The following is a 19,260-nucleotide window of genomic DNA, read 5'->3' as shown; positions in this document are numbered from 1 at the left end:
AAGTAATTCCAATCCCACCGCTGATCATACCTATAAAAATCTGGCAGCCATTTGTCTGCTGGGAATTAAGGAACAATTGCATAGTTGGGCTCTTGTGTTGAAATGAGGAGGAGGAGGAGGAGGAGGAGGAGGAGGAGGAGGAGAAAATAGCCATTTCCATACAAAGAACTTACCAAGGAAATCCAGGAAGGCCTGAATTAGCCCAAATTTCCCCAACTTATCTGATAGATGTAAGGATTCTGTCCTGCTGACCACAATACAAAAAAGATGCTGAGATCCTAGAAAGTGTGCAGAGAAGAGCAACAAAGACGATAGAGGGTCTGAGACTAAATCATAAGATGAACAATTGGGGGAGCTAGGTATGTCTAGCCCATCAAGGAGAAGGATTAGAGGAAATATCCAGTATTGGAAAAGCCGTCTGAGAGAAGAGGCAATTGACTCATTCTCCAAAGCACCAGAAGGCAGGACCAGAAGTAATGGGTAGAAGCTTGTTAAAGAGAGATCCAACTTTCGTAAGGATAAATTTTCTGGACAGTGAGAACTATTAATCAGTGGAATAGCTTGCCACCCAGAGTTGTAGGTGCTCCATTACTGGAGGTTTTCGAAAATAGACTGGTATAAGATATAAGGCCGGGGTGGGATTCAAAATGTTTAACAACCGGTTCTGTGGGCATGGCTTAGGTGGTGGACATGGCTTGGTGGTCATGTTATTGGCTCAATATCACTCACATCGAGGCACGCATCTCCCCACCTGGCATCTCATGACTGTGGGGATGCTATAACAGTCATAAGTGTGAAAAAGGGTGATAAGTCACTTTTTTCAGTGCCATTGTAACTTTGAATGGTCACTCCACACAAAGTACCAGCAAAAGGAGGGGGGAAACTCCAGAGACGTTCCTGAGAACCAAGAGTGCCAAGAATGTAATAAGGGTTAACGGAGAGGCAGTTTCTGTAAGCAACACCAGAATGTTTCCTTCCTGCCTTTCTTACAGGATTAGGCCAGTCATTTCTTCTAACAACCGGTTCTCCGAACTGCTTAGAATGTTAACAACCAATTCTAGCGAATAGGTGCGAACCTGTAGAATCCCACCCCTGTTATAAGGCAGCGATGGCTAACCTTTTCATCACCGCGTGCTGAACGTGCGCACATGTGTGCGTGAGAACATGTACGTGTGCCTGCACCCATAATGCAATGCGCCCCCCTGCACTCCCCATGCCCCCCCTATTTGCACGGCAAATACCTGAAAATCAGCTGGCTGGTGGGAGGCGCATGCACAGTGGAAGTGAGCTGGGGTGACGGCTTGCATGCCTACAGAGATGGCTCTGCATGCCACTTCTGGCACACATGCCATAGGTTCACCGTCATGGGTCTCTCCTGCTAGACTAGAAGACCTCTGAGGTCCCTTCCAACCTTATGATTCTAATCCCCAAGGCTCCCCAGACATTGTATGGCCACTGTTGAAAATTCTAAGCGTTGACATTCACCCATCTGGAAGGGTCTCAAGTTGGAGAAAGACCTAATCAGACAGCAGGCTGAGCAGGCAGGCGTGCATACGTTAACTAAGTCAGCATCTTTCCCATGAAGGCAAGCTTCATGATCCTTTTGACAGTAGCTTATTCCCAACTTGGCTGGAAAGCTGTTCTTTCTTTCCATGTTGTCAAGGCTTTGGAAGAGGCCATTGTTTTGGGCCCCGGGCAAATCCCTTTCATTTGCACGACCCATTGCAGAATTTGGAACTTTAAAAATAATAATCATTTTTTAAGCTTTTTCCCTAGCATACCCACTGCAGAATTGCAATTGCTCTTCAACATCTTCTATGTTTCAGAAATACTAATCCCCACCATAACCCTTTCTCCTCCCCTCCTCTGCTTTCTCCCTCCCTCCCTCCCTCCCTCTCTCTCTCTCTCTCTCTCCCCCCACTTTCTCTCTTATTCAGGATATCAGGCAGATAAGAGTTATCAGCAAAGGTCATTCTCAATTTCTATACAGAAATTATCTGTCTCCGGTACGTAATAAACATTTATCCACGCCTTTATTAGCTATATTGGATCTGACAGTTCTGTTAAACCATTTTCTTTCATTTTGCTAGGTCATGACGGTTAATGCCGTTTAAAAAGCTCATCATTTCTTTGATCACTGTATTGTCTTTCCTGCATAACTGAGATTTTGTAAAGGTAAGCAGAGGCTGGAATTACTTATTACAGTTACAGCCCGTTGAGCTCCTGGTTGGGTTGACACACACACACACACACACACACACACACACACAGGCCTCTTTCCTTCATCACAATAAAAAAGAAGAAGAAGGAAGAAGAAAAAGAAGAAGAAGCAAGGGATCTTCCCAGGCATAAATCCTCCTTTTGGGTTATATTTAGTTGGGCAGCTGACATTTCATTGAGCAGTTGCATTAAGTCCATTCCGCATTGGCATCGCTCCATCTTTTTCACATCCTTGAGCTTAGGAAATTACCACTGGAAGTTGTGCCAAAGTAAATGAGCTTCGTTAATGAGGATGTATTCCTGGCCATGATGACGTGTCAGCTGCAGGCTTGCTGGGAAAGATAGAGAAAGTTTCTCTCTTTGTGTATAAGAGAGATGGGGGAGAGAGGGGAGAGAGAGAAAGAGAAAGAGGGAGGGAGGGAGGGGGAGAGGGAAGGAGAGAGAGAGAAAGAGAAAGAGGGAGAGGAAGGGAGAGAGAGACAGAGAGAAAGAGAGAGAGAGAAAGGGAGGGAGGGAGGGAGAGAAAGAGGGAGAAAGAAAGAAAAAGAGAGAAAGAGAGGGGGAGAGAGAAAGAGGAAGAGGGAGGGAGGGAGGGAGAGGGGGAGGGAAGGAGAGAGAGAGAGAGAGAAAGAGGGAGAGGAAGGGAGAGAGAGACAGAAAGAGAGAGAGAGAAAGGGAGGGAGGGAGAGAAAGAGGAGAAAGAAAGAAAAAGAGAGAAAGAGAGGGGGAGAGAGAAGAGGAAGAGGGAGGGAGGGAGAGAGAGGGGGAGGGAAGGAGAGAGAGAGAAAGAGAAAGAGGGAGAGGAAGGGAGAGAGAGACAGAAAGAGAGAGAGAGAAAGGGAGGGAGGGAGGGAGAGAAAGAGGGAGAAAGAAAGAAAAAGAGAGAAAGAGAGAGAGAGATAAAATGAGAGAAAGAGAAAGAGAGGGGGGGAGAGAGAGAGATTTGGGGCTCATTGACTCTCAAGATCATTAAACTTGCTTGAATACCCACCCCTGACTTAACATGGACTTGTAAGAACCATTTAGATATCCAATCGCCTGTTAAGCAGAGGGATCCAAATTAAACCAGCTTCAACAGATGGCTGTCTAGTCTCTGCCTGAAGACATCCAGTGAAGGGGACATCTTTGCTTCCTGGGTCATTGGTTCCACTGTTCAAGTGCTCTTATCTTTTAGAGGTCGGTTTTCTTACATTCAGCTGGAACCTGCCTTCCTCAACGCCATTATTCCACATTTAACATTCTTGCCTGTTTGAGAAGGGGTCTTGACCTTGTTTTAGGGCAGGGGTGTCCAACCTTGGCAACGTTAAGCCTGGAGGACTTCAACTCCCAGAATTCCCCAGCCAGCTTTGCTGGCTGGGGAATTCTGGGAGTTGAAGTCCTCCAGGCTTAACGTTGCCAAGGTTGGACACCCCTGTTTTAGGGTGATGTCTTTCAAGTTCTAAGATTGCTATCGTATCTACCACCATCTCACTTACATATATTCTCTAGGTCAGGGGTCCCCAAACTTGACAACTTTAAGACTTGTGGACTTCAACTCCCAGAATTCTCCAGTCTTAAAGTGGCCAAGTTTGGAGACTTCTACTCTAAGTTAACCAGGTTTCCCAGGTCTGCCCAGAGCAGGGGTAGCCAACTATGGCCCCTTTAACAACTTGTGGGCTTCAACTCCCAGAATCCCTGAGCCAGCTGTATCCTACCTTTATCTGACCATCTGAAGAACGAATATAGTAGTAGACTTGTTCGTCCCATAATTTGGCAACCGCATTTCTCTTGAAATAATCTAAAACAGATGTGTTGCTTTAAAATCCCTCCATTTTCATTAGTTTCAGTCTAACTGCGATTTTTACTTTAAAAAAAAAACCCAGATTAAGATTTTGTATTGCTCTGTCTTCTAACCCAACATCACAGCTGGTATTCAGCAAATTCTGACCAGTTCTGGAGAACCCGTAGCGGAAATTTTGAGTAGTTTGGAGAACCTGCAAATCCCACCTCTGACTGGCCCTGTCACCATCTATTCTCTGCCTCCCGAGTCCCAGCTGATCGGCTGGGTCTTCTTTGGTTGCTCTGCACAGGAGAATGGAGCTGGAAAGCAGGTTAGTGGGGTGGGGAGGGAATGGGGATTTTACAGTATATCCTTCCCATGGAGTGGGGTGGAAAATGGGGATTTTACAGTATCCTTTACCTGCCACGCCCACCAAGCCACACCACGCCCACCAAGCCACGCCTACAGAACCGGTAGTAAAATATTTTGAATCCCACCACTGGACAACATGCTCCACTGAATTGTGTCTAGCTACCATCAGAACTGAGATGCTGGGAGTAACATTGTCAATGAATGTACTTAAAATATTCTGTGGTCTTTAGAGTGGAATTATTGAGTATGTCATTTGCACCTCTATAATGGTCTGGTTTGGTTCTGCAATTAAACAAGACAGACCACAGACTTCAATGGATAATTAGAACTGTAGAAAAAACAATTGCTACCAACCTGCCTTCCATTGAGGACCTGTATACTGCACAAGTCAAAAAGAGGGCTGTGAAATATTTACAGACCCCTCACATCCTGGACACAAATTGTTTCAACTCCTTCCCTCAAAACAACGCTATAGAGCACTGCACACCAGAACAACTAGACACAAGGACAGGTTTTTTTTTCCTGCATGCCGTCACTCTGCTAAACAAGTAATTCCACAACACTGTCAACCTATTTACTAAGACTGTATTACTATTATTCTTCTCATCCTTCCTATTACCTATCTCCTTCTATTTATGACTATAACCTTGTTGCTTGTATCTTTATGATTATATTGTTTTATTTAGTTTCCTAGTATGATTTTGATTGCTTATTTAGTATCTTATATCACTAAGTGTTATACCTTATGAACCTTGATGAATGTATTTTTAATGTACACTGAGAGCTTATGCACCAAAGACAAATTCCTTGTGTGTCCATTCACCCTTGGCCAATAAAAAATTCTATTCTATTCTATTCTATTCTATTCTATTCTATTCTATTCTATTCTATTCTATTCTATTCCATTCTATTCCACTCCACTCCATTCCACTCCACTCCATTCTATTCTAGTCTAGTCTAGTCTACTCTACTCTACTCTACCCTACCCTACCCTACCCTACTCCACTCCACTCCATTCCATTCTATTCTTGAGGTGTTGAGAACTGGATATCAAGCTATTTCAGAGAAGAAGCAAGCTAGAACTAAAGAATATATATAGATATGACTTCCCAACCCAGCAAATGATCAAGTGCTTCCCCACTGTCCTCTAGCTGCTTGACCTTGCTTGTTTTAAATACAAAAGAGCCCCAAAGTTCCATTGTTAAGTGAGATATTTGTTAAGTGATTTTTGCCCCATTTTACAACCTTTCTTGCCACCATTGTTTAAGTGAATCTCTGTAGTTGTTAAGTTAGTAAGCTGGCTGTTAAGTGAATCTGGTTTCCTCATTGATGTTGCTGGTCAGAAAGTCGTAAAAGTTGATCACACAACTCTGGTTCATAAATATGAACCAAAGTCTTTGAGTTTCATCTTCAGTCTCTGTCTGTCTCTCTCGGTCTCTCTATGACTCTGTCTGTCTGTCTGTCTGTCTCTCTCTCTCTCTCTGTGTGTGTGTGTGTGTGTGTGTGTGTGTGTCTGCCTCTGCCTCTCTCTCTCTCTTCTCTCTCTCTCTCTCACACACACACACACACAAGATTTGTAAATAAGAAGCTATAAGGATGTCTGCTATTTGGGGTCACAATTTGTTAAGGATTGCATTACTTTAATAGATTTTTACGGAGATTTTTCCATTTTGGAAACCTATCATCCGTCAAATACATCTAGTGAATACTGTAATTTTTTTTTTAAAAAAAAGCTGAAACACCCCTCCCATGACACTAATGAACTCAACGTTTGTTGACACCCGTTTTAACATTTGTTCTCATGTATTTTACAGGTGCAGGAACAGCTTCCCCAAGTTAAAACAAAAAGGGAAAGTAGGGCAGCTGTGTCCAGCAATTGTGGAAACAGATGGAGTGGCATACGGGGTCTCTTTGAATATATTTCCCTTAAGGTCTAAATTCTCCATGGTTGGTGATATGGGTAGATGAGTATCTCAGTCCTTATAGCCAAAGAAAAAATTAGCGAACGTTAATGGAGTAAAATGAAAGGTAGCAGTAGCAGTGGCACAGTTAGTGAAAAGCACTGAAGTGATACTATAGGACGCTCATAGATATAGTATATATCCGTATCAATGTATCTGTATCTATATAGCTATCTCTCCAATACATACATCAAAAATGTGACTGATGCAAACAAGCTTCTTGAAAGCAAAGAATCATTTTTAAGAAGAGTTTGGACAATAGTTTGTCTGAAAATGTATAGAGTTTCCAATTATGTAATTCTGAAATAAAAGAAAGTCACAACTATGAATAAGAGGTACACATTTTTGTGCAATAAGGTAACTTCTTCCAACCTGGAGTCCTTAAAATACGGTGGGATCCCACCTTCTTCGATTCTCGGTGAGAATGATGGCACCAACTTTCTGAAATCTGCGATAACATTGCTTAAATTCCCTGTTTAGTTTTTTAATACCAGAAGTGACGAAACGGGCATATTATTCATCCTGAAAAGCCTTGCAGAGGGTTTTTCCAAGCCTCTGGGAGGCCGAAAAAGACCTCAGACCAGCTAAAATATCAGCTGTGAGGCGTAATGCAGATAAGGGGGTGTGGGGGGGGGCAGGCATTGCATTCTGGGTGCTGGCACACAAGTGTGTGCGCGCTAGCACGTACACAATTTTTGACACAGGAGCCCAAAAAAGATTAGCCACCACTGCTCTATGTCTTGCTTGGCCAGACTAAGGATCCAAAGTGTTGGATCATTCATGGGTCAACTTGAAAGATAATTTGAGACTTTCCCCTCAGAGGCATCTTCTAGATGTTATCAAGCTCTTCAAACGAAGCTCTCTCGGCTTCATGGGTGTTAAAAATCAAGAGAGAAAAATCCAAAGATTTAGAATTCGGTATCAATACACATAGCTCTCAAGTGGCTAAGCATCTGAATTTTAATCACATGGCTGCAGAGATGCTGCAATGGTCATAAGTGTGAAAAACTGTCATAAGAAACTTGATAGAGCCAATATCCTTCCAATATCCTTATTGAACTAATGTTTGGGGAATTCGATATTGGAGAGCTATAGAATTAAGCAACATTCCCATTAGCAGAAATACAGTGACAAAAGTCAATGTTCTTCTCAATTCTATGTGCTTAAACATTGCATCCACTTTGGGCACTACCTTTTAAGAAGGATGTTAACCAATTGAAGTGTGTCCTTAGGGGATAACAACTAACAGGACGAGTACCTACAAAAAAAACACCAATTTTAGAGAATGGTTGAAGGATATGTATCCCATGGAGAACACAAGGTTGCATGGACCTGTTCTTCAAACACCTGTCATGTGGACTACGCAGGATAGAATTGTTCAGAGTTGTTCCAGAAGATAGAACTGGAAGAGTGGATTTAAACTAAAAGGCAACATATTCCAGTTGGACATCTAGACCCAAAAAATTCTAAAGGTAAGATAACAGGTGTTCAACAGTGAAGCAACCTATCCCGGGAGATGGCAAAGGAATTCTCCTTCAAAGAAGTTGTTTAACCAGAGAATTTCATGTTGTAGTAGTAGAGCAGAATGGGACAACTCACTGGCAGCCCTCGGTTGTCACACTTTTTCACACTTAGAACCGTTGCATCATCTCCATGGTTATAGGATCAAAATTTGGTCGCTTGGCAACTGCCTCATAGTTATGATGGTTGCAAGGTCCAGGGGTCATGTGATCCCCTTTTGTGACCTTCTGACAAGCAAACTCAATGGGAAAGCCAGATTCATTTAATAACGGTGTTACTAATGGAACAACTTCCATGATTCGCTTAACAAATCTGGCCAGAAAAGTTCTAAAATTGGACAAAATTCGTTTAACATAATTTCTCACTCACCAACATAAGTTTTAAGCTCCATTGTGGTCATAAGTTGAGGACTAACTGTACTTGGTTGTATCTCATAAGTTGAGGACTAACTGTACTTGGTTGTATCTACATATAAATAGTTCCCAAATTCCATTGGACCCCATGGCAACCAATAGCTACCAATTCACTAAATATTGATTTTTCTCAATGTCTTTCTACCTTGGAACAAATAAGGATCTGGTAACCATCTCCAGAGTTTCTCAGAACTCTTTTTGAGACTGAAATACTGTTCTAAAGACAACATTAGACTTTTAAGAAATCGCTTCTCTGATCTGAGAAGACTCCTGCAAGACCCTTAGACTTCAAGGCGATCAAACCGGTTGGTCCTAGAGGGGATCCACCCTGACTGCTCTTTAGAAGGCCAGATCCTGAAGATGAAACTCAAATACTTTGGCCACCTCATGAGAAGGAAGGACTCACTGGAGAAGAGCCGAATGCTGGGAAAGATTGAGGGCAAAACCCCCAAAACTTTAACCTTAGACTTTCTACTATTGACCTCACCCCTTTCCTAAGAGGCCTGTAGGGGGGAGTGCATAAGCGCACCAACGTGCCTACCGTCCCTGTCCTATTGTTTCTTTTTATTTTTCTTATATGTACCCATTTCATGTATTCATAACTATGTATATACTTATACCTGTTATCTTATAATCACTTGACAAAATAAAATAAAATAAAATAATAAAATAAAATAAAATAAAATAAAATATAAAATAAAATATAAAATAAAATATAAAATAAAATGAAATGAAATGAAATAATGAAATAAAATAAAATAAAATAAAAAAAAATAAAATAATAAAATAATAAAATAATAAAATAAAATAAAATAATAATAAAATAAAATAATAAAATAAAATAAATAAAATAAAATAAAATAAAATAAAATAATAAAATAAAATAAAATAATAAAATAAAATAAAATAAAATAAAATAAAATAAAAAAAAATAAAATAAAATAAAATAAAATAAAATAAAATAATAAAATAAAATAAAATAAAATAAAATAAAATAAAATAAAATAATAAAATAAAATAAAATAAAATAAAATAAAATAAAATAAAATAAACTATAAAATAAACTATAAAATAAAAATAAAAATAAATAGAAGAAGGAGATGGCAGAGAATGAGGTGGCTGGATGGAGTCACTGAAGCAGTGACAGAAAGGCCTGGAGGAACGTTGTCCATGGGGTTGCGATGGGTCAGACACGACTTCTCCACTAACAACAACAACCATCTCCGGAGTTTCTCAGAGCTCTTTTCAAGACCAAAATACCATTCTAAAGTCAGCATTAGACTTTTTAAGAAATCGTTTCTCTAATCCCTACCTCTCCGTCCCAACCCAATTGACAAATGTTCGTTCCTAACAAAGAAAGAATGGGATGGTCTCCATTCCTTCCCAGGCCTGCCTAGTTTTGTTTTGTTTTTTTTTTATTTTAGGCCATGTGTTCCTGCACGTGGTGTTCACCGTCCTGGAGTTGATTGCGCAACCTACCAGGAGGTTGGCAATCTGTTCCACTCCAAATTAAAAAGAGAGGAAAGTACATAAAAGGACTTCCATCGAGGGCTGAAACAAAACCAAAGGCCAAATTCTCTCGTGGGAGATGGAGGGGGGGGGAGAAGAAGGAAGTTTTTTTCATGATTCATGGTCTCCTTCGGTCTCCTTAAACCATTCAAATACACACATACACACATTTTCTTTTGTTTCCGTCTCAGGCTCGGCTGCTCCGCTGTACGGTTCTTAGAGCTTTACCAACTCAGCCGTCTCCCACCAAACCTGACCCCGGCTGTCGGTTCCTAAGAGAAAAGCAATATGGGTTTGGAGAAGGCGACCAGCAAGGGAGGCTTCAGAGGGAAGGGGGAAATGCATGCCTTCCCTTCCTTTTTTTTTTTCCCTATTTCTTCTTTGCACTCATGTGCGGCTTTGAATGTAGCCCATCTGTGCCCCCAGCTGGAATGCCGGAGATGGTCTGGCATTTGAACCACACCATATTTACAGATCTAAACACAAATAGCTATTGCCGGATTGTTTCATGATTCATTAAGCAGACAAGCTCTCCTCTCTCGCCAGCACAGCTGTTACAGAGTAAACCTTTGTCACTTAATAGGCCTGATTATTACTTTCCATCAAAGGTATTGATCTGTGTCAGCTCTACTTAAGGGGGAGAAAGGAGAGGGGGGAGAAGGAGTCCCACCAAAAAGAGAGAGAGAGAGAGGTGGGGCATCGTAGTGTGTAGGCCGACAAAGCAAGGGAGGAAGGGGAAGCTCCACGATGACATTCGAGGTGGCGAGTCATGTTGCTGGGTACTTTTAATCTCCATTGGATGTAGGTTGTTCATTGACTGTGACAGTCAGTCAGCTGCCATTGCTCTCGGAGAACGAAACGTCACGCATGCATGAGGCAGCAATGGGGAGTGGGGGGGTGGGTGGGGTTGTCCTAAGCCTTGCTTTCTTCCTGCATTTTGCTGCAGCAGATGCACAACAACGCAACAGAAGTAAGTGGGCAGCTGAAAGATGCAAAGATGGCAGAGAGAGAGATGGTAGATAGCTAGCTAGCTAGATGGATGGATGGATGGATAGATAGATAGATAGACAGACAGATAGATAGACAGAGAGAGAGGAGAGATGATTGATTGTTTGATAGATGATAGGTAGATATAGATGATAGACAGATGGGTGATAAATTGATTGATTGATTGATGGTAGATAGATACAGATGAGACCAATAGATGATAGCTATAAATGATAGATAATAGATAGATATTAGAGATATTGGAAAGAGAGAAACAAACAGATAGATAGATAGATAGATAGATAGATAGATAGATAGATAGATGATAGATTGATAGATAGATGATATATAGATAGATAGATAGATAGATAGATAGATAGATAGATAGATAGATGATATATAGATAGATAGATAGATAGATAGATAGATAGATAGATAGATAGACAAATAAATAAATAGACATACAGATAGATAGACAGAAGGGGGGAAGATGATTGATTGATAGATGATAAATAGATATAGATGATAGGTAAATATAGATGATAGACAGATAGATGATACAGTAAATGATTGATTGATTGATGGTAGATAGATACAGATGAGACAGATAGATGATAGCTATAAATGATAGATATATGTTAGAGATATTGGAAAGAGAGAAACAAACTGATGGGGGGAGAGAGATGATAGATAGATAGATAGATAGATAGATAGATAGATAGATAGATAGATAGATAGATAGATAGATTAGATAGATAAGATAGATAGATAGATAGATAGATAGATAGATAGATAGATAGATAGATAGATTAGATAGATAAGATAGATAGATAGATAGATGATAGATAGATAGATAGATAGATAGATAGATAGATAGATAGATAGATAGATAGATAGATAGATAGATAGATATAGATAGATGATATATAGATAGATGATAGATAGATAGATAGATAGATAGATAGATAGATAGATAGATAGATAGATAGATAGATAGATAGAATGGAGAGAGAAAGAGAGACACAGATGGATAGATAGTCTAACTAAACAATAAGTTAGCCAAAAGAAAAGAACATGTTTAATCAGATCAGAAAATCTTCAGCACAATTTGCCCATTGCCACCTTTCACACATTCTTCAAAAACTTTACCGCAAAAAAAATAGCTGGAGCAACACCATCCAGTTAGCGTCTACATTGTTAACGAGGCTACTCACCCTGCCACCCACCCAACCGCCTTTTTGTAACTTTATTTATTAGCTTGTGGATTTAACGGATGTGTAGGGTTACCCAACTCAAACAAAGGGATTCTCAGAGGGGTGCCACAAACTCAACAGACTCAACAAGAGATGAGGACACTGTCGGACGGTCTCTGACAAGGAAAACCCATTGAAAACTGAAGAGGGTAGAGCCAATATAGGGGTGCTCCACCCGCCTCCAAAAAAGTTTCCTGAGTTTGGCCGCAAGATGGATTAGCCAAAAGCTGCATACAACAACACTGCAGAAACAATCCCTCAAATGTACAGGCAGTCCTCAACTGATAACCGTTTGTTTAGTGACCGTTCAAAATTACAACAACACTACATATTCATTTCTGAAGAATTACAATGTAAAGATGTGTGTGTGTGTGTGTGTGTGTATGTGTGTGTTATACTGTTTGATGATATTCTGATATTATAATAATGTAAAGACTGCTGATATATGTCAAAAGATCACCACGCTCAAATGTTTTTAAATCTTAATTTTCAATAAAAAAAATTAAACAAAAATTACAAGAGCACTGAAAAAAGTGACGTATGATAATTTTTCACGCTTCCAACCATTGTAGCATCCCCCTGATCATGTTATAAGGAGGCCTTGGTGCTGTCTGAGCTTGCTTGTTTGCTTGCAGATGTTTCATTACTTTCACACTGATGATGTTACCTACCGCGTTTCCCCGAAAATAAGACCTGTCTTTTTTTTTTTTTTTGCCACCAAGAAAAGGCACCAGATCTTATTTTCAGAGGATGTCATCCACTGACTAGCCTTACTGTGGATTGATCCACAGCTTTGTAAGTAGTAGGGCGGCTCCACTCCCCACCACATCCCCACCCTAGCTTAAATTTTGCCCATGCACTCTGGAGTGGGTAGCATCTTAATTAGGGCTTATTTTGGGAGTAAGGCTTATACTGGGCACCTGTGTAAAAATCAAGCTAGGACTTACTTTCAGGATAGGTTGTATTTTCGGGGAAACAGGGCAGTTTGGGTAATAAAGTCTGCAAGAAACAAGCTCAGAGAACACCAAAGACCCTTCATGTCAACCATGAACTACAAATGTTTTTTATTAGAACTGATGTAAGAAGGACTATCTGCATTGTGGGCAAAAATGAGCAAATGTATGCCTGCATTTTCCAGGTTAAAACCAGACTGGTGTTGGCCTTTTTTACTTACACTGTGGAACACTATAATGCTTTGGACAACCCAGAATTCAGATAAACAAGGCTGATATTTGCACAGGATTATCAAGACATGAGCCTTCAAGAGAGACAGATGGAGAATTCAGATGTTTGAATAATGAAAGCCAACATAACAGGAGTTATCTACTGTATGTCTGCTCAATAGCAAATTAATTTAGAGATGCACCATATTTCAGAAACCTCTAAATGGAGTTGTTTTTTTTAAAAAAAAAAGCAAACAAATCAGCAAATAAATTTTTAAAATGTATTTTCAAGGGTTAGGGTTTTGTTTAAGAGATTAACTTAAGAACTGGGGGTTCTACCAGAGGGTAGGACAACAAGCAAAGGATGGAAACTAATCAAGCAGAGGAGAAACTTAGAAATAAGCAGACATTTCCTGTCAGTGAGAACAATTAATCAGTGGAATGACTTGCTTGTGGGTTCTCCAACACTGGAAGTTTTTAAGAAGAGATTGGACAGCCATATGTCTGAAATGGTATAGGGTTTCCTGCCCAAGAATGGGGTTAGATTAGAAGACCTCCAAGGTCCCTCTGTTATTCTGTATTCTGATTGATTTTTAAAAAATCCATTCTGTTGAGAAATACCTCTAAACAGGTACTTCCATTTATAACACAAGTTTAAATAGTTGGGGCACGGCTATATTTAGTCATCTGCCAGTTGCAGCATTGCTCTGTATTAAGCGTAGCCTTCAGCTCAATTTTCCCTTTTCCAACCATGTTGCCAGCTTAGCTGGAATAGACATTGGGTTCTAACGGCACAAATGTGTCATTTTTACAACAAGTTTTTGTGATACTACTGCCTTTGTCTCCACTCCATCCTCCAGCTGAGGCAGCTTTCAATTTGGCTTTAGCTATTGCACTTTTAAACTCTGCCTCCAATGCAGTTTTTGCCATGGCTATGATCTAGAACATCAATAGAGTAGAGTAGAGTAGAGTAGAGTAGAGTAGAGTAGAGTAGGACAGGACAGGACAGAATAGAATATATGGAATGGAGTGGAGTGGAGTGGGATGGGATGGGATGGGATGGGATGGGATGGGATGGGATGGGATGGGATAGGATAGGATAGGATAGGATAGGATAGGATAGGATAGGATAGGATAGGATAGGATAGGACAGGACAGGACAGGACAGGACAGAATATATGGAATGGAGTGGAGTGGAGTGGAATGGAATGGAATGGAGTGGAGTGGAGTGGAATGGAATGGAATGGAATGGAATGGAATAGAATAGAATAGAATAGAATAGAATAGAATAGAATAGAATAGAATAGAATAGAATAGAATAGAATAGAATATATGGAATGGAGTGGAGTGGAGTGGAGTGGAGTGGAATGGAATGGAATGGAATGGAATGGAATAGAATAGAATAGAATAGAATAGAATAGAATAGAATGGAATGGAATGGAATGGAGTGGAGTGGAGTGGAGTGGAGTGGAGTGGAGTGGAGTGGAATGGAATGGAATGGAATGGAATGGAATGGAATAGAATAGAATAGAATAGAATAGAATAGAATAGAATAGAATAGAATAGAATAGAATAGAATAACAGAGTTGGAAAGGACCTTGGAGGTCTTCTAGTCCAACCCCCTGCTCAGGCAGGAAACCCTATCCTATTTCAGACAAATGGTTATCCACTCCCTTCTTAAAAACCTCCACTGTTGGAGCATTTACAACTTCTGGAAGCAAGTCTTTCTGTAGATTAATTGTTCTCACTGTCAGGAAAATTCCCCTTAGTTCCAGGTTGCTTCTCTCCTCATTAGTTTCCACCCATTGCTTCTTGTCCTGCCCTCGGGCGCTTTGGAGAATAGCTTGACCCTCTCTTCTCTGTGGCAACCCCCGAGATATCGAAACACTGCTATCATGTCACCCCTAGTCCTTCTTTTCATTGGACTAGACATACCGAGTTCCTGCAACCATCCTTCATATGTTTTAGCCTCCAGTCCCCTAATCATCCTTGTTGCTCTTCTCTGCACTCTTTCTAGAGTCTCCACATCTTTTTTACATTGTGGGGACCAAAACCAGTAACTAGGTAACATCATCAGTATCTCCGGTGATCTGGGCAAAAGGTTGGATCTGTTCAATTTCTTTTGGCCTCTCTGTCTATTGCTCGTTCCATAGAGCTGATGGATATCATCTTTGGCAGCCATTTTGTATTATGCTTAGCTGACATGGACGCATAATCCCCAACCATTATTTTCCAAAGTGCCCGTAAGCAAATTAAAACACATGTATAACGCTCTTCTAAAGGAGTACACAAAGTCCTCGACGTACAACAGTTCATTGAGTGGCCGTTCAAAGTTACAACATCACTGAAAAAAGTGACTTATGACCATCTTTTACACTTACGACTGTTGCCACCTCCCCATGGTCACGTGATCAAAATTTAGACGCTTGGCGACTGGCTCATACTTGTGACGGTTGCAGTGGGGTCATGCAATCCCCTTTTGCAACCTTCTGACAAGCAAAGTTGTTAGGAATAACATAGGTTACCTAACGTAGTTTGGGTAAAATAATATATATAAACTATGATAGTGAGTTTAAGTGTGCGTCACTTTAACTGCAAAGCATGTAATTTTGGGTGCGGCTGTAAATCGCCATAAGAGGGAGCAAGAGAACTGGATTGATTGCTGGCTTACTGAATTGCTTGCTGACGATGATGGATTGTTAACTGCGTGTTCTCTGCTGTTGCTTAAGGAAGAAAAGGAGGTTTTACTTCTTCATATCTCTACTGCAAAGAGATAAATTACTGGACTGATATTTGTAAGTTTAATGACCTCTTTTTCGACACTGGACTTTGCAACTGATTAATCCCCGGACGGACTGAACTAGTGTATGATATATGGACTGTTTGACTATGCTAAAACTATTACTGGAATAAACTATTTAACTAGCACATTGTATCTGTTTTACTGAGTGTAAGCTACAACAAAGTTTATCTCACATATTTGCCTGCCTGCCTGACTGCCGTGCAGGTTCTGCTAGGGTGTATATCCCTAACAAAAGTCAATGGGAAAGCCAGATTGATTTAACAACTGGTGTTACTAGCTTAACAACCGCAGTGATTCACATAACAACGGTGGCAAGAAAAGTTGTAAAATGGGGAGAAAAACTCACTGAACACATGTCTCTCTCACCAATGGAAAATTTGGGCTCAGTTGTGGCCGTAAGTCAAAGGTTACTTTTTACTTTACTTCTTAATTTTTTAAGCACAAGGTTTGTAAGAGCATAATTGTATGCCTGTGTTTAAAAATCAGGACCATTGCATTACTTCTGTCTGGACAGAAAATCAATTTAAAGTGAGAAAAAAATAGGTTCTCTCCGTTCTATGTTGCTGGTTCTGTTACCCGGGGTGGGATGCTGGGGGTTCGGAAGAGCCCCTAGCTAAGTTGCTGTGCAGTTCGAAGAACCCCCAAATCCCACTCCTGGCTGGACCCGCCCACCCCACCCCACCCCTCCCAGGAGCCCCCACGTGGCCCGTTTTGGATGCAGGTAAGGGCAGGGCGCACATGGAGGCTCGGGGAAGGTGAAAAATGGGCCTCCCGGAAGTTCAGGAAGGCCGGAAATGGGCCTATTTCCGGCATCAAGACAGCCTCTAGAGTCCGGGGTGGCCATTTTCGCCCTCCTGGAGGTTTGAGAAAAGCCTCCAGGACCTGGGGAGGGCAAAAACGCCCCCCACCCTGACCGTGGTGCAGGAGCCAACTACGCCACACCCACCATGGCCACGCCCACCCGGCAACCAGGCAGAGAACACTTTGCTAAAATTTTTGAAGCCCACCCCTGCTGTTACCCACTGGGTAGGTTGTAGGTTTCCGTGGTTTCTTCCAATCCAAACAGAGATTTTATGTGGCTGTTCTTTTTTATTGCTTTTATTATTAGGGACAGAAATGGAAAGCAGCCCCCCCAGCAGTTATTTTTTGCCCATTAAGAAAGAGTGGGCCATCCAATCTACAAAACAGAAGAGCTTCAGCTCCAGGGCGATGGGATTAAGGCATGACCCTCCAGGACATAATAGGATTAACCCACCAGCAGCAGAACTCGCTACATTGCACCATCTCCTAAGGACATTGCATCAGAGTCCAAACTTCAACCAAACCTGGGAGCTCAGACAACCTACAGAGCCAGCTATGACCCCTACAACACCCAATAGAATGCATGTTCTTGCACAGGAACAGGAAGTTCAAGTTCAAAGCCCAAGAGAAGGTATATATACCCCACCACTCTCAACTCCATGTGGTCAACTGCCCAGAACCATGTGCTTGGTGGTTCTGCTTCACCATTAAACCATCTTTCCAACCAGCCTCCATGTTTCCAGTGTCTTTCTCCTAGCTTGGAACTGAGCCAGATGGATATTGCTTCCAACACGTCTGTCTGAAATGATATGGGGTTTCCTGCTTGAGTAGGTGGGGGGGGGTAGGACTAGAAGACCTCCAAGGTCCCTTCCAAGTCGGTTATTCTGTGAAACCACACCAATGTTTGCCCTGAGCTCTGTTTCTTGATCTGTCACACCGTTGGGAATTTCCACTCATTAACATGGCCAGCAAGGGATGATTAAGCTAATAGTTAACCGAGAGGCCTTGGTGGTGACAGGAAGCGGTAATTAGAACGAACTGACTTCGATATACATTTCAATTTAGGAAGAATGGGATGTGACAGATAGCCAATAAGAGAAGACAGACAATAAGAGAAGATGGGTGCTCTGCCCAGTTCAATTAATAAGCCTCACGGAGTCTTTTGCCACCTTTAGGAGCGTAGATGGCTATCTAATGAAAAATCAATACCTCCTATAATTCTGAATTGCACTCCATCTTTTGACTTGACAATTGCTTTCACCCACCCTGGTGCCCCTTTCCTTCGCACACTATAGTTTCCCTCTTTTTCTTCATCCCCTCCCCTCTTCAAGGAAAGACACAGTTCACTTGCAAAGAGTAGTCCTTCACGAAGCAAACAGTAAGAATCTGCCAACAGTTTGTGGCAATTTATCCCACCACAAAATGGAAATGAAATCCCTCAGCAGGAATGAAATCCTACTGAATTGAGGGAAGAGGCCTCCCAGCTCCTAGCAGAAGGAAATATTTTGAGAAATATTAAAAAAGGCAGAATATTATATTTCCCTGGATGAGAAATGGAGAATCGTGTTCTTTAATAGCCCCCCAGCCATCCTATCTACAAAACAAAAGAGCTTCGGCTCCAGGGTGATGGGATTAAGGCATGATCCTCCAGGACATAATAGGATTAGCCCACTGGCAGCAGAGCTCAATCTACATTGCCCAATCTCCTAAGGACATCAGCGTCCAAACTTCAACCAAACCTGGGAGCTCAGACAACCTACAGAGCCAGCTATGACCCCTACAACAGCCAATAGAAAACATGCTCTTGCACAGGAATAGGAAGTTCAAGTTCAAAGCCCAAGAGAAGGTATAAAAACCCCTCACTCTCAACTTGATGTGGTCAGCTGCCCAGAATCCATATGGTTCTACTTCATCATTAAAACATCTTTCCATTCAGCCTCCATGTTTTCAGTGTCTTCCTCCCAGCTTTGATCTGAGCCAGATGGAAATTTCTTCCAACAGAATCCTAACCAAATTGCAGTTTGACTGTTAGGTTGAAATCTACAGAGATTCTCAGTCATCCAGGTCATGGTTGTCCCAAAGGTGCTTTTTCAAAAAGCAACTGGATTTTCTTGGTTTTTTCCTTGAAGATGTTTCGTTTCTCATCCAAGAAGCTTCTTGAGTCAGAACTGAAGAAGTTTCTTGGATGAGAAGTGGAATGTCTTCAAGGAAAAACAAAGAAAATCTAGTTGACTTTTGAAGAAGTACTTTGGGGACTTAGAAACCCTAGGTTGTTGTTGCTTCTTGCAAGGTGCTTATGCAAATTAGTAGCCATGTTTCACCAAAAATAAGACCCTGTCTTATATTTTTGCCACCAAAAAAGGTACCAGGTCTTATTTTGGGGGGATGTTATCCACTGACTAACCTCACTTGCGCGCGTCGCCCCCAGTCTCCTTTTCACTCTCAGAGGCCTTTCAGAAACTACTTCTTCTGTGGCCGGCAAGGTTTTCCTGAAGGCC

The sequence above is a fragment of the Notechis scutatus genome, chromosome 4 (genome assembly GCF_049901735.1).
Source record: "Notechis scutatus isolate UNSWTSFEM ecotype Mainland chromosome 4, rNotScu1.2, whole genome shotgun sequence".
In the NCBI taxonomy this organism is placed as follows: Eukaryota; Metazoa; Chordata; class Lepidosauria; order Squamata; family Elapidae; genus Notechis; species Notechis scutatus.
Note: the sequence above shows the minus strand (reverse complement) of the source record.